Source organism: Pongo pygmaeus, chromosome X (genome assembly GCF_028885625.2).
Source record: "Pongo pygmaeus isolate AG05252 chromosome X, NHGRI_mPonPyg2-v2.0_pri, whole genome shotgun sequence".
Lineage (NCBI taxonomy): Eukaryota > Metazoa > Chordata > Mammalia > Primates > Hominidae > Pongo > Pongo pygmaeus.
The window spans coordinates 40,802,759-40,818,415 of NC_072396.2; the positions used below are offsets into that span (position 1 = coordinate 40,802,759).

Sequence of the window (15,657 nt, forward strand, 5' to 3'; positions counted from 1 at the left end):
GAGGCTGTTTGTGTGGTGTGCAGCCCCGCTCCGGCTCGCACCCCCGCGAGCCACCTCGCAGCCCTCCCCGGCCTCGGCCTCACGGTTCCCCTCCCGGAGTAGCCCCGCGGGCCCCCCCGCCATGCGTAATGGGGCGCCCCTGGGACGCAGGCGGGGATGGCGGTTCCGGTCGTTCCGGGATTTGCGTGCAAGAAGAAAACAAGGCCGGCGACTACAAGAGCGGCGCCTCCATTCTTGGGGTTCAGACGCCCGCGCAGCCTCCGCGTCGGTTCCGCTCTCGCCCGGGGAGCCCGCTTCCGTGTCCCTGCCCCCGCCCCCCAACGATTCTTCGTCCCGCCCGTGCCGCACCACGCGGAGCTCCGAGCGCCCTGGCTCCCACACCGGTCCCTCCATAACTCGCGCGCCTCCCTCGCTCCGGGCTCGGGGAGCCGCTCGCTCCCAGCGCCCAGAGTCAGCCGGTTCCACCTTCGGCTACGAGAGCCGCCGCCCCGCGCCACCCCCGCCCGGCCCGGCCCTTGTCCCAGCCCGGCTCCCCCGCCAGCTGCGCCGCCACCGCCGCACGTGACCCGCCCCCGTCGCGGCTTCCGCTGAGCTGCCTGTTCCGGAGCACAAACAATTTTTGCTCTGACGCGGGGTCTCTCGGGGGCCCTGGCGTCCTCTACTCCCTGCTCGCCACCCCACCCCCTACCTTCCGGGTAGGAGAACTCAAAACAACTCGCTGACCTTCGGGCCGACCAGCTCCGTCTTCCACTGACTCCGGCATTCCGTTCAAACCCAGCAGCCGCGGCTTCTGAGATTTCACTCCGCTCTGGGCTGGGGGGGAGGGGGCGAGTTCTCCGGGAGGGGGTGTCTCAGATCGAAAGAGCCACTTCACGCTCTTTCCCCTCCTCCGAGGTGAGTTTTTAGACTACTTGGAGGCCTTGGGGAAACGCGAGCAGCCGCGTGCAAAGGAGCCCCCCCGCCTTCTCCCCGCTCATGCAGCCTTGTCTAGTGTGACCCGATTTCCAGGGTCAGCAGCAGAGGGCCTGGCCAGCTTCGGAAATACCACCAAGCGGTGGACTGTGGCACCAGGCAGAGCTGGGGTGGAGGACTGTGCTAAATAATAGTGGTAGCTCCTACTCCCGTGGTCTGTGTAAGTTCTTCACAAGCCCTCCAACTTTACAGAGTGAGAAACTGAGGCATAGGGAAAGGTCAGTCGTGTAAAACTGTGTGAAGCTCAGTTACTCAGCTAAGTAAGTGACTTAGTGAGGATTTGAACCCAGGTCTCTGAGTTCAGGGTGGCTAAACATGCTGTAAGTATGTTACAGTGCATACCTTGGTATCCACAGTACAAACCTGTCTACAAAACCCAGTGTTTGCTTGAGAGCTGTATATTTGGCGTGTAACATTGTGGCTGGCATATAGTAGGCACTCAATAAATATTTGTGGAATGAATGGGTGTCAGAATAAATGATTGACAGAATCATTGATGACAAGTGATGAGAGAAAACAGCCCTAACCATTGTTCTTCCTAAGAGGAATGAAAACCTCTAGCTGTTTTTTGAGTGTTCGCAGGTAACAGGAAACTCTTATTCAAAAATATATTAACCTCCTACTCCTATACCCTAGCCAACCACCCTGGTAGTCATTTGAACTTGCTGGGGCACATAGCCAAAGCAGCTTCTACTTGGTCTCGGCCATTTTTTCCCAACCCTGTTCCTGTTCTGTAGGATTCTGCTCAGGCAGCCTGGAACTGCAATTGACGTGATTCTGAACACATAAGCAACAGGGGAGGAGGGTACACCCACCAAACGTGGTTCGTTGGCTTCCCTTCTACCGGCTGGTGGGGGCTCAGGGGAGCGTGGCTTATAGCTCTGTGGTTATTTTTGAATTCACGGACCACCCTGTGCAACTGGCTTCAACCCTCACCAGCTGTGAGGTTGCATCTCGAAGTGTAGGCAGTCATCTACTTTAACCGACAGCTCCGCGATCCCAGTCAGTGGGACCACATCTGTGATTTGAAGAGCTGCCACTGGTGCTCTGTACTGTCCTACTCCTTCTCGTGGCCCAAGAAAGGAAGCATTAAAAACACTTAAACTTAGATAGCTCAGTAGAATAGATGTTCATACCATATAGTGGGAGTAAGTAGGGTAAAGTTTAGAAAATTTCCCCTCTCCCTACTTCATTTTCTAAACCTTACCAGTTATCTTGTGTTACTAGTTGGGCAACCTGAAATGAGGCCAAATTCCACTTCATGTTACCTGAATGTGAACTTTCTCCTTTCCAATTTGATCCATCCAATATCTATTGACTACTATCCTTCCCTCCCTCACTCCTTCCTTTTTTCTTTCCCTACCCTCATAGTTATCTATTTTTGCTCATGTTCCTATGATTATTAATGGAGAAATGAAAATGTATATTTTCTCCAAGTTACGACCCTATCTTGATTATAAGGCTGAGGTTTCTGCCACCTCTTTTTTGGGGGTGGGGGGACAGAGTTTCGCTCTTGTCACTGAAACTGGAGTGCAATGGCGCAATCTCGGCTCACTGCAACCTCTGCCTCCTGGGTTCAAGCGATTCTCCTGCCTCAGCCTCCCAAGTAGCTAGGATTACAGGTGCGCACCACCATACCTGGCTAATTTTTGCATTTTTAGTAGAAACGGGGTTTCACCATGTTGGCCAGGCTGGTCTTGAACTCCTGACCTCAGGTGATCCACTTGCCTCGGCCTCCCAAAGTGCTGGGATTACAGGCATGTGCCACTGCGCCCAGCCTCTGCCACCTCTTTTACAGTCTGGTCTGGAGTGACCAGCAAGACCTCATGACCTCAACTTGTGGCAAGCCCAGGTTGGAAGCATCTGATGATTCCCAAGGAGGTCACAGGCCTCAATCCCACATTGCTGGGTTGTAGTTGAGAACAGCCTTGCCAAAACTCACCCCTCATGCCGAGGGGGCTGGTGACAAGTGATGCTAAACCAGAGGTTCGGGATGCTAATTTGATTTATTATCTGTGTACAGCCTGGGGAGGAGAAAAGGCTCATAAAAGTGTTCTAGGCTGGTCATTCTGAATGTGAGCATTTATTTATCTGCAAAGCTGCCGAATATCCCTGCAGGAAGTCGCAGGCGCAGCAACCCCTGACTGCACAGACAAAAGTCTCCCCTTTACACAGGGCTGCTTTTATTGTTTCCAACAGCTTTGTGCTTTCCCTGGGGGAAGAGGAGAGTCACATAGCGAGTGTTCTTCCTCTTTTCTCACGCTGCAGAGGAAGTGATGTTGTGGAAACAGTGGCATTAACTTGGCCTTCGAACCACACAGGAGCCAGAGTTGGGAAAAGCTCGGTTCAGGCAGGCACTCCTGTGGTTCATTTAGGCCCTGAGAAACTCCAGCCTGGGCCTGAGCATGGGGATGATGGGTGCACACAATGCAAGAGAAAGCATACTTAGGAATTATTCCCCGGATACAAGGGGCCCCGAGATATGGATGTTCTTGACCCCTTGAACCTGCTTCCCATTAGGAGTAAAGCCCCCAAGGGATGTATGGAGCATGTTTCATTCATTCTTCGTTGATTAGACATTTATTGATTGCCCACTTTGTGCCAGGCACTGTACTAGGCATGCAATGGTAAGCAAGAGACATGGTCCCTGCCCTCATGGAGCTTACATTCTACTTTTCTTGGCACACAAGCAAACAGGGTAGAGGATACAGCCCCTACCGTCAAATCCTGCAGCGTCTTTCTCCTTAATATCGATATATCCTGTCCTCTTTCTCATCCAACCACCCTTCAGATCCTTTTGGGTTCTTCAATAAACAGTTGGGCCCCACCCCTCCCCAAACTCATCTCCTCCATCTGATCATTCCACCCACTGCTTTAAGTCCTAGCAGCAAGGAGAGGGAAAGGGGCGCTCCCAGCTGCATCAGCCTCTTTTATAAAGATTTCCCAGAAGTCCCACCCAATGGTTTCCACTGACATCTCATTGGTCACCTATTTGTTTCTCTTTTTTTTATTTTCTTTGAGACAAGGTCTTGCTCTGTCACCCAGGCTGGAGTGCAGTGGTGCAATCACAGCGCACAGCAGCTTTGACCTCCTGGGCTCAAGTGATCCTCCCACCTCAGCCTCTCAAGTAGCTGGGACCACCATGCCTAGCTAATTTTTTATTTTTTATAGAGACGGGGGTCTCACTACGTTGTTCTAGCTAGCCTCGAGCTCCTAGGCTCAAGCAGTCCTCCTCCTCAGCCTCCCAAAGTGCTGGGATTTACAGGTATGAGCCACTGTGCCCAGCCTGGCCACCTCTTGCTGCAAGAAAGAGGCTGCATGTCTCAGTAAGTTCAGGCTGTTATAACAAATTACCAGTTTGGGTGGTTTAAACAAACAAAAAGCAATTACTTCTCACAGTTCTGCAAGTCCAAGATTACGATCAAGGTGCTGAGAATCGCTTGAACTCAGGAGGCAGAGGTTGCAGTGAGCCGAGATCTCACCACTGCATTCCAGCCTGGGCGATGGAGTGAGACTCTGTCTCAAAAAAAAAAAAAAAAGAAAAAAAAGAAAGAAAAAAAAAGAAAAATCAAGGTGCTGGCAGATCTGGTGTCTGTTGAGGGCCTGCTGGAGCCGTCTTCTCATCGCACCCTCTCATGGTAGAGAGCAGAGAGAGGAAGCAAACGCTCTCCTGTCTTTTTTATAAGGACGCTAATACCATTCATGACCTAATTATCTCCCAGTGGCCCCATGTCCTAATACCATCACATTGGGGTTAGGATTTCAACAAACGAATTTGGGAGGGACACAAATATTCAGTCCATGGCACTGAGAAATGTCATCTTTTAGCTTGGGTACATTGTTATCTCAAATTACGAAGGAAGAGCGGGGGATGAATATTGGTGTAGGCAACTGGCCATCTCTGCTCCTAGTCTCATAGAGAGTATGAGAACATTAAGCCTGTGGGTGAAGAAGATTCAGTAGAGACCTTTTGGGGTCTAGTCCTGGTTCACACCCCTGTCGCTGAGGGTTGGGATACCAACAGCTTCTATGTAGCTGTAGCTACCACCAGATAAGCTAGTTCAATTTTTTTCTCCTGGGAGCGGTGGATTGGGAGAGAGAAGGCTGGTTAGTCAAGACAGGGCTGGCTCCATGGGCAAGCGACCCGTGCAGTCACATAGGCGCCATGCTTGGGGTTATTGCTCTGTAGCTACCATCTTGAAATTCTGGGAAAAAAGGCCGGGCGCAGTGGCTCACGCCTGTAATTTCAGCACTTTGGGAAGCCGAGGCGGGTGGATCACCTGAGGTCAGGAGTTTGAGACCAGCCTGGCTAACATGGCGAAACCCCGTCTCTACTAAAAATACAAAAATTAGCTGGGCATGGTGGCACACGCCTGTAATCCCAGCTACTCGGGAGGCTGAGGCAGGAGAATCACTTGAACTTGGGAGGCGGAGGTTGCAGTGAGCTGAGATCACGCCACTGCACTCCAGCCTGGGCAACAAGAGTGAGACTCCGTCTCAAAAAAAAAAAAGAAAAGAAAAGAAAAGAAATTCTGGGTAAAATGATGTCCATGTCTTTTTTTTTTTTTTTTAAGACAGAGTCTCGCTCTGTCGCCCAGGCTGGGGTGCAGTGGCACGATCTCGGCTCACTGCAAGCTCTGCCTCCCGGGTTCACGCCATTCTCCTGCCTCAGCCTCCCGAGTAGCTGGGACTACAGGCGCCCGCCACCACACCTGGCTAATTTTTTGTATTTTTGGTAGAGATGGGGTTTCACCGTGTTAGCCAGGATGGTCTTGATCTCCTGACCTCATGATCTGCCCGCCTCAGCCTCCCAAAGTGCTGGGATTACAGGCGTGAGCCACTGCGCCCGGCCAATGTCTATGTTTTGTAAGCAAAGTCTGATGAGACAACGAGGCATACACCAGAATCTTGCTGCTTCTGCTCATGCAGGGACCTATCTCCTGCTGCTTCCTGGCTCACCTCCCTGAGGTGGGTCCACAGATGCCCACTCCCCAGTCCGTGGAGATCCCTGGGCCCTGCCCAGACTCCCGCACGCCACCCTAGCCTTGGGACTGCTACTGCCCTCTGTCCCTGGCAGGGGCCTCGGTGCTAAAATTGGGAAGATCAGGGTCATGGTCAGATATGTTTCATGGCATCTTGGGGTGGGACACCGTGGTAGCCTTCCCTCCCCAGGCTGGCAAGGCCACACGCATTTGGCAGGGGCCGCTCCCCTACCTGTGCACCAGGTGCACAGTGTCCCAGCACGAAGGTTGTGATTTCTTGGAGGCTGCCTGACTGCCATAGATTGGGGCAGTGGGCCTGGAAGAAGGGGAGATTGATTTCTTTGCCTGGGGCCCTGCTTATTTTATTTTGTTTTATTTTCTTGAGACAGGGTCTTGCTCTGTCTCCCAGGCTAGAATGCGGTGGTGCTATCATAGCTCACTGCAACCTTGAACTCCTGGGCTCAAGTGATCTTCCCACCTCAGCCTCCTGAGTATCTGGCACTACATGTACATGCCGTCATGCCTGACTAATTAATATTTATTTATTTATTTATTTATTTATTTATTTTTGTAGAGACAAGAGTCTCACTGTGTTGCCCAGGCTGGTCTCTAACTCCTGGTTTCAAGTGACCCTCCTGCCTCGGCCTCCCAAAGTGCTAGATTACAGGCACGAGAGCCACAGCACCTGGCTGGCCCTGCATTTTAATTTTTTTCTGGGCTCTGCAGATTATGTAGTCTGTTCTGACCACAGAGCCATTGTGTTTGAGTCTGTGTATGCCAGGCCAGGGAAAGCCAGTCTGCAGAAAAGCAGGGAAAAGTTAAGCCGAAGTGCAATAGAGCTCCTTCAGAAACATGTGGCTCCAGAGAGAGGGCAAACATAGGCTCCTGACACGATTTCAGTGCCTGGGTCCTGGCCCTGGGAGGCCTGGCTGCACTTTTGCTCCTGTGTTCTTCCAGTCAGTTCCATTCTCTTCCTTGCACTACCATGAATGGATTTTCCTGACTGCCAACTAAAAGTTTCCTAACCAAGACAAAAATAAAAAAGAAAGAGCTTGGCTTGCAGTTCCAGCTCTAACTTTGCCATTTAACTAGCTTTGTGACATTGGGCAAGTTAGTTATTCTCTCTGAGCCTTTGTTTCCTCAGCCTTAAAAAACTACTGGACATGATAGTACCAGTGCTATCAATTGCGATGAGGATTATCTGTTTTGTTTTGCTTGTTTTATTTTTTTGAGACACAGTCTCACTCTATTGCCAGGCTGGAGTGCAGTGGTGCGATCTCTGCTCACTGCAACCTCTGCCTCCCAGGTTCAAGTGATTCTCCTGTCTCAGCCTCCTGAGTACCTGGGATTACAGGCACCATCCCAGATAATTTTTGTGTTTTTAGTAGAGACGGGGTTTCACCATGTTGGCCAGCCTGGTCTCGAACTCCTGACCTCAAGTGATTTGCCCTCCTCGTCCTCCCAAAGTGCTGGGATTACAGGCGTGAGCCACCGCACCCGGGCCCTTCTTGTTAATAGAAGGATTGAAGGCACAAAAACATGCAGGACATTTAGAGTGAAATGACTTCCTTCTCGCACTGTTTTCTCGATACTTAAATACTCTTTATTTGAATCTGGTTAACTCTAGTAGGTAGAATAGGGCTGCATAAGATGGGTGTCAGGTTTGAACACTGGACGGGTTTGCTTAGTGCATTTCTAGACTAAGGACTAAACCTATAAGTTGGATATTCCAATTATCTATTGCTGTCCAACGAACAATCCCAAAACTTGGTGGTTTACAGTAGCAACCATGTCAATATATCTCATGGTCTTATGGGTCAGGAATTGCATCAGGACAAAGATGGATGATTCTTCTGTTCCACATGGGGTCAACTGGAGTCACTCAGTGGTACTCAGGTGGTGAATGTGGTCTGGACGGGGCCAAATCAGCCTCATGTACATGTGTGCTGCTTTGGTGGGGAAGGCTGGAAGTCTGGGCCCAACTGGAACTGTAGAATGTGGTGCCCTTCCGTAGCTTCTCCAGCATGGTGATCTTAGGGTAGCAGCACGTCTTCCATGGTGGCCCAGATCTTGCAGAGTGAACCAAAAGGCCAAGACAGAATCTAGCCTTACACATCATGCAGTATTACTTCTGTTGATTCAGTTAGTTACAAAAGAGTCACAAGCCCACCCAGATTTAAAATCAAGGCATTATACAAGGGTGTGAATACCAACAGGCATGGGTCTTTGGTGAAGGGGCATCTTTGGAGACTGGCTATCACAGTGGACTGATCATTCATAAAATCTGTGCCCTTAGTCCTGGGTGGCAAAGTGTGACTGTGGATGGGAGAGTTCGGATCCATTCCCATTCATCATCGGAAGGGTTCCAACAAATCCTGAGTGAGGACCAGGAGATGGAAAGACTCTGGGGAACATCAGCCTCTGCAGAGTATCTGAGAGCTAAGCACCTGGGCTTTGATGTTAAGCCTTAGTCCTGGTTCAAAACCAGCCTCTTGGGCTCTTGAACTTATGAAAAGTCTCAGATTCCTATGAGGGAGTTACTATAATTATCCGTGTTTTCTATAAGAGGAAGCTTAATTAAATTGCCCAGAGTCACAGCTAGAAAATGGTACAGCTGGAATTTGAAATCAGATATTTTAACACCAAAGCAGTAGGACATTTTACAGTTTACAGTTTAAGTAACTTTTCTGAGGTCACACAGAAGCCATAAATACAATTTAACATTCATTCATGGTAAAAGCGCTTAACAAACTTAGAAGGGAATGGAAATTCCTACATCTGATAAGAGTATGTATAAGCAAAACTTGCAACAAACAGTATATTTAATGGTAAAATATTGAAAAATTTCCCCCTGAGATCAGGAACTAGACAAGAATGCTTGCTATCACTCCTTCCATTCATGATTATACTAGAGGTCATAGCCACTGCAATAAAGCAAGAAAAAGAAATAAAAGGCCTCCAGATTGGAAAGGAAGATATGAAAGTGTCATTATTTGCAGATGGTATGGTTGTGCACACAGAAAATACCAAAGAACCTACAATTCAACTATTAGAATTAATAAAAGAATTCATTCTGAATAGCATTTTTGTCAGAAAAAAATCATACATGAATTCATCAAGGTCACTGAATTTAATGTAGAGGATCTATTGTGAGGATTCAATGAGAAATTTATATCAGATACTAAACCCTTACCTACTTGCTCCTCACAACCACCTCTCTTTGGCCTGTGACGCTGGTCACACTTCTTCCCTGACATCCTCTTTTCTCTGGCTTCCTTGACACTATTCTCCTTGTGTCCTGTCCTCCTCATCACCCTCCAGATTCCTTTCCCAGTCTCCTGTTCAGGTGTCTGCTCCTACGGTGTCAGGCATGCTTAGGGTTCTGTCCACAAGCAGTGCTGTGGCAAGCACAGTTCCATCATGTTCTGTGTGGATAGCACCTCCTGTGGTTGTCTGACACCTCATCATTTCTTCCTTGGACTCTCACTGACCTAGTCTTCAGCTCTCCTGCCTCCAGTCTTGTTCCCTTTGCATCCATCTGTCACACAGCCCCCAGGGTGACCTTCCTAAAATGCACAGCTGATCTTGCCATCCTTTCCCTGTTTAAATTCTTTCAAGACCTTGAGACACCTTGACTAAGTTTAACATCCTCTGTGCGGTGATTTTTTTTTTTTTGAGATGGAGTCTTGCTCTGTTGCCCAGGCTGGAGTGCAGTGGCGCAATCTCGGCTCACTGCAAGCTCCGCCTCCTGGGTTCACACCATTTTCCCGCCTCAGCCTTCCGAGTAGCTGGGACTACAGGCACCAGCCACCACGCCTGGCTAATTTTTTTATTTTTAGTAGAGACGAGGTTCCACCATGATAGCCAGGATGGTCCCGATCTCCTGACCTAGTGATCTGCCTGCCTCGGCCTCCCAAAGTGCTGGGATTACAGGCGTGAGTCACCACGCCTGGCTTTTTTTTTGAGACGGAGTCTTGCTCTGTCACCCAGGCTGGAGTGCAGCAGCGCGATCTTGGCTTACTGCAAGCTCTGCCTCCTGGGTTCACGTCATTCTCCTGCCTCAGCCTCCCAAGTAGCTGGGACTGCAGGTGCCTGCCACCACGCCTGGCTAATTTTTTGTATTTTTAGTAGAGACGGGGTTTCACCATGTTATCCAGGATGGTCTCGATCTCCTGACCTCGTGATCCGCCCACCTCGGCCTCCCAAAGTGCTGGGATTGCAGGTGTGAGCCACCGTGCCCGGCCTGTGCAGTGGTCTTATAGCTCCCATGATCGCTCTGCTGCTCACTGCTAATGTGCCATGTTCTCACTTCCACGCCTGTCTTTTTTTTTTTTTTTTTTTTTTTTGAGATGGAGTCTCACTCTGTTGCCCAGGCTGGAGTGCAGTGGTGCAATCTCTGCTCACTGCAAGCTCCGCCTTCTGGGTTCACGCCATTCTCCTGCCTCAGCCTCCTGAGTAGCTGGGACTATAGGCACCCACCACCACGCCTGGTTAATTTTTTGTATTTTTAGTAGAGATGGAGTTTCACTGTGTTAGCCAGGTTGGTCTCCATCTCCTGACCTCGTGATCTGCCTGCCTCGGCCTCCCAAAGTGCTGGGATTACAGGAGTGAGCCACCGCACCCGGCCCCATGCCTGTCTTAATTTGGGTACCTCTACAAGCTGATTCTGAGCCAAGGGTTTTTGAGCATGAGTGAGATGATCCCAGGAATCACAGTGAGGGCATGGGAATTGAGACAGGGCAGGGAGGAAGGCCAGTAAAGGGTGCATTCGTGAACAGGTTACCTATGTGGGCAATTGGGGTTCAATCCTGCCAGTGACCCTCTGGGGTCCTGTGTAGCAGATCCTTTAGGACTGTCCCAGCAAGGGGTGAGGAAGCAGGAGTATTTATCCACCAACTCCCACACAGGGGTGTGCTGGTAAACCAGCTTTCTGGTAGAATTTAAAAAGTCCCAATTTGTAGTGTTTGCCGATTGTCATGGTATAAATGTTCCTACTAGGGCTGATTCCAGGCTCTCAGTTTTAGCAGTTGGCTGGCAAATTTTCCAAATATTTAACAATCCGGCTTTCCAGAGCTAGTGCTGCTGCCCCAGCACACCACTGCCCTCATTCCTCATGAGTTGAGGGTTATCTCTGGGAAGCTGAGCACTTAGGATCTGCCCCCACACACAGTGTCTAGCTGAGCATGCTTCTGAGCCAAGAGAACATCCTCAGGTGGAGTGGCAGGAAGTCCTCATTGCACTTGGGAAGTCTTTCCAAGTAGCTTCCAGAGTGGATGGAGGGAAATGGGTGGGCACCATAGATCGCTTCAAGGGCTTTGCACAGGCTATTCACTTTGCTTGGAATGCCTGCTCCTTTTTTTTTCTTTTTTTCTTTTTTTGAGACAGGATCTTGCCCTGTCACCCAAGCTGGAGTTCATTGGCATGATGGCGGCCCACTGTAGCCTTGAACTCCCTGGCTCAAGCAATCCTCCCATTTCAACCTCCTGAGTAGCTGGGACTATAGGCTCACACCAACACGCCTGGCCAATTTTTTAAAAATTTTTTTGTAAAGACGGGTTTTGCTGTGTTGCCCAGGCTGCTCTCCAACTCCTGGGCTCAAGCAATTCTTCCACCTCGGTCCCCCAAACACCCAAAGTGCTGGCATTACAGGAGTGAGGCACTGTGCCCAGCAACCTACTCCTTCTTTATTTTTTATTTTTTTTAGACAGGGTCTCGCTCTGTCACCCAGGCTGGAGTGCAGTGGCGCAATCTAGGCTCACTGCAGCCTCAACCTCCCAAGTTCAAGCGACCCTCCCACCTCATCCTCCAGAGTAGCTAGGACTACAGGTGCACAGCATCGTGCCTGGCTAATTTTTTTTTTTTTTTTTTTTTTTTTGGTAGAAACCGGGTTTCATCATGTTGTCCAGGCTGGTCTCAAACTCCTGGGCTCAAGTGATCCGCCCGCCTCAGCCTCCCAAAGTGCTAGGATCACAGGCGTGTGCCACCGAGTCTGGCCGCCTACTCCTTCTTAATCCCCTTGCCGATCTCCTGCTTATCCTTTGATCCTCAGTGACAGTGTCATCACCTCTGTGAAGCCCTCCTGGAGTTCCCACTTGTCCTTTCTCTCATTACAGCACAAAATCATGCTCCCAGCTTGTCAGCTGTTACCCACCTTTCTCTTCCACTAGATTGCAAGCTGCTGAGGCCAGGGATTATGTCTATTGCTTTCTGTACCAGGAACCTTGTCCTATAATCTTCTGTATCCTCGGTGTTTAACCCAGTTTAGCTACTTAATAAGTAGATAAGTGGCCCCACCCCACCCTGGCACACAGTAATGGTTGAGCCAAATGAGCATTCTTCCTCCCCACTCCGCATTTATAGATCTACTTCTCAATCCATCAACTGGTCTCGCTACAGCTTTATTGCTTATTCCCATCCATTTCCAAAGAGGACTTTAGGCAGCAAGCAGGTGCTTCCTTTCCCATGAAGGTGTGAGCGACCATATTTTCTGAAGCAATGATCAAGACACGTGATCTGACACATGTTCCAACACATGGTCTGACAATGGGACAGAATATTTTAAATCCCCACTGTCTCGACAAATCTGGGCTGCGTGGCTCTGTGTAGAAGAGAGCCAGGAGCCACGGCCTCGTAATACACACCCAGAGCAGGAAGGAGTTCTGTTTTAAAGACCTCTGTGATTTTAAGAGCGGCATGTGAAGAGAGCTGAAGAGAGAGGTTGATTTCTGCAGTTCTCTAGCTGTAGTGATCATACGGAGCAGGGAAAAATTTGTGGTAGAAACAAGCTCTCATTAAGACCATATGCTCTCTTTCTAATCGATGGCTCTTAGAAGTAATTCCGCGACATTTCATTCATTTTTACTGCCTCCCCTTCAGGGGCAGGAAGAACAGCATTGTTAGCCTGCATTTATAGATGAGGGTATTTAGAAACAGAGAGGTTAAATGGCTCAGCCCCAGTCACAGAGTGAATCAGAGACACAGGCAGCCTCGAATCCAGAATTCCAACTTGAGCTTCTGCGCCAAGATCCCTCGGGGCACATTTCCTCTCTAATTTGCATAAATCATCAACATTTTTTTCCAAGCTTGTGCTGAGAAAGCCCCTTTTCAAACAGCGGAAACTCCCTTTGCCTTCTGTCGCCTTAGTTTTATTTTATGAACCAAATTCTTTTACTTCAACACGTAGACTTGCTATTTTCTCTTCCATTGAGCCCTTTTCAAAAGAGGTCGTGACCTTTGCTTATAGATACAATGGAAACGGGTGAACCCAAATGAAATAAAACAGATGATCTAGAGACCATATAAAGTGTAATTTCAACTAATGTTCAAAATACCATGCAGTTGATTATAAATCTTAGATCCTGGCAGTTTATCAGAAAAATAAGAATGGCTAAATGCCACTACCAGTGTTTGAACCCTGTTGGGTGTAAGACACACCTCCAATTTGGGGAGCAGATTCATGGGATTAGAAATGAGAAACTGGACATCCCAGAGCTATACAAGTTTTGAGAAATTTCAGTTTGGAAATATGTATGGACTCATACCTGAGATTGACGATATGTGAACCGGGGCTTTTAATCACCAGCATAATCACACCATTAGTCCAGATTGTTTCACATATTTAAAAAATTCTTAGTGCATGACTTCATGTGCCTGATGGTCCTTGGGTGACCCTAGTATTAAGGTTTCTGGGCATGAACTGCACTTCCTGGGATCCCAGGTCAGCACTTAGTATGATCCTGCTGCTTTAGGAATAGTAATAATCCTCTTGAGAGTAAAAACATATGCAATGTGCTTGGGAAAAACTTCCCTTCCCTGTCAAATATGTTAGAGAATCAAAATAATTTATGGCTCGTCTGTTAAGCCATTAGAAAAAAAGGAATTCTATCTATTTAAAATCTTTGGTAAAATACAATTCAGCATGTAGAAAAAAGCTTTTTGCCTATATGGTATAGTTATTTTTCCCTTTATTTTTATTTTTTTGAGAGAGAGTCTCTCTCTGTTGCCCAGGCTGGAGTGCAGTGGCAAGATCTTGGCTCATTGCAACCTCCGCCTTCTGGGTTCAAGCTATTCTCCTGCCTCAGCCACCCAAGTAGCTGGGATTATAGGCATGTGCCACCACGCCCGGCTAATTTTTGTATTTTTAGTAGAGACGGGGTTTCACCATGTTGCCCAGGCTGGTCTCGAATTCTTGACATCAAGTGATCTGTCCGCCTCAGCCTCCCAAAGTGCTGGGATTACACACGTGAGCCACTGCGCCTGGCCCTCGTCATTTATTTTATTACTTATTAAATTAGTTAGCTATTACTGCAATAATGCTGCATAACGAAAGTTTTAAACACACCAAAACTCAGTGACTTCAAGCTTGGATTTCCTGCTCCTTGGTGTGAAGGTTGGCTGGGGTTCTGTTGCTCTCAGCTGAGTTTGGCTGCACTCTGTGGCTTGAGTCCCATCTTCTCCACGTGTTCCATCCTTCGCCTTGGACGAGCAGCTTCTTGGACCATTCTTTTCTTCTGGAAGATCAATGGAAAGCAAAAAGTAGGCCAAACTGTGCAAGCACATGTATAGCCTGTGCTGGTAATGCACCTACTCATGTTCCATTGGGTAGAGCAAGTCACTCAGTCAAGCCCAAAGTCAATGGGGCAGGGAGACACACCAAGAGGGAGGGGAGGAGGAGTGAATATTTGTTGAACGATACTCCAGTCACCTGTAATTATCATCCCTAATAGCCTGTGGATCCTGGCTGGTTATCAGAGAAATAAGAATGGCTATATGCTGCGACCAGTGTTTGAACCCTGTATTGGGTCTCCCCAAACATCATATGTTAAGGCCCTAACCTCAGAATGTGACTGTATTTGGAGATAGGGACTTTATAGAGGTGATTAAGTCAAAATGAGACTGTTAATGCTGGACCTAATCCAATATGATTAGTGTCGTTATAAGAGGAAAAAATTTGGAAACACGAGAGATGCCAGAGGGGTGCCTGCACAGAGGAAAGACCATGTGAAGACACACTGAGAAGGCGGCCATCCGCAAGCCAAGGAGAGAGGCCTCAGGTGAAACCAACTCTGTTGACACCTAGATCTTGGAATTCCAGCTTTCAGAACCGTGAGAAAATAAATGTCTGTTGTTTAAGCCCCTGAGGCTGGTATTTTCTTTCTTTTTTTTTTGAGATGGAGTATCGCTCTGTCATCCAAGCAGTGGTGCACTCTCGGCTCACTGCAACCTCTGCCTCCTGGGTTCAAGCGATTCTCCTGCCTCAGCCTCCCAAGTAGCTGGGAACACAGGCACGTTCCACCATACCTGGCTAATTTTTGTATGTAGAGACAAGGTTTCACCATGTTGGCCAGGCTGGTCTCGGACTCCTGTCCTCAAGTGATCCAGTGGCCTCGGCCTCCCAAAGTGCTGGGATTACAGGAGTGAGCCACCATGTCTGGCCTGGCATTTTCTTATGGCAGCCCAAGCAGACTAACACAGCTTGCAAACCCCTTGTAGGTTAGGGCTGTATCTTACTCATTATGCTGTCTCCTTCCCCAGTTCTTAGCACATTACCTTGTTATATATTTCCTTTCTATTTGTTGAGTGAATGAATGAATTAAATCTTCTCAGTTTCAAAATCAACAATTGTTTTTTTCAATCAGAACTCATGATTGCAAGTGTTAGAAACCCACCTAAGCTTGTTTAAGCAAAAAACAAATCTTTTGGG

At 48.5% G+C, this 15,657-nt stretch overlaps 1 protein-coding gene across 4 annotated transcripts in view; it reads right to left on the reverse strand.

The window, feature by feature from the left end:
• The window catches only part of BCOR (BCL6 corepressor), a 127,258-nt gene extending 126,212 nt beyond the window's left edge, over positions 1-1,046 (reverse strand). For 3 of the 4 annotated variants that reach the window (XM_063660419.1, XM_054470872.2, XM_054470881.2), the window contains exon 1: positions 724-994. The gene's annotated coding sequence lies outside the window, so the exon portion shown is untranslated. Of the gene's footprint in view, positions 1-723 lie in introns of all 4 variants that reach the window. The other variant, XM_054470879.2, reaches the window with a different exon arrangement.
• Between the last annotated feature and the right edge of the window lie 14,611 nt (positions 1,047-15,657).